We start from the raw sequence: 747 nt of genomic DNA, 5'->3' as shown, positions 1-747 counted from the left end.
TTCGTTGAAGATCAAGATTGCTTGGGTAATTTAGTTTAGGGTTTATATTATGTGTGTTTAATATGTTAAGCTCAATATCTATACACACATTATATTGGTTTTCATATATATATATAGTGATATATATATATATATATACATATGTTTTTGGGTTTATAGTTTTCGGGCTTATATATGAAACAAATGCATAGAATTGGAAAATACTATTTAGTTTCATGTTTATATGTATATATATGATTTCATCTTTAACAAGCTTATATTTAATGAAATCATATTTAGTGTTTTGAATATATTGCATAGAATATGCAATTTTGTGAAAATATTGTATTCTTAGTTTGTAGACTTGAATATCAGTTTATACATGTTTTACTAAGTCTATAAAAACATTTCACAAAGTTTCAAAAGTTGGTTTATGTCAAAACATCAAAATTCAAGTATATCATATTTTCATGTTTTGGACTATTTTGTAAAATGATGATATTTTTCATTTGGGAAGTCCTTTTTCGAAACCAGTTGTTGTAGCATGTTTATTATCATGTCTACAATCATTCCCCAAAGTTTTACATTTTTTGGAATTTATTTGATATTTTTAAACAGCATTTTCAAATCAGGTTTTTTGAGTGTTAGTTTTCGGTCGACCGGATCGGTCGACCGAACTTGAGGTCAAAAGTTTCCTGACCGACAGAAGCCTGTCGGTCGACCGGTCCGGTCGACCGATGAAAATTTTCGGTCGACCGACGAATTTTT

Source organism: Asparagus officinalis, chromosome 3 (genome assembly GCF_001876935.1).
Source record: "Asparagus officinalis chromosome 3, Aspof.V1, whole genome shotgun sequence".
In the NCBI taxonomy this organism is placed as follows: Eukaryota; Viridiplantae; Streptophyta; class Magnoliopsida; order Asparagales; family Asparagaceae; genus Asparagus; species Asparagus officinalis.
Note: the sequence above shows the minus strand (reverse complement) of the source record.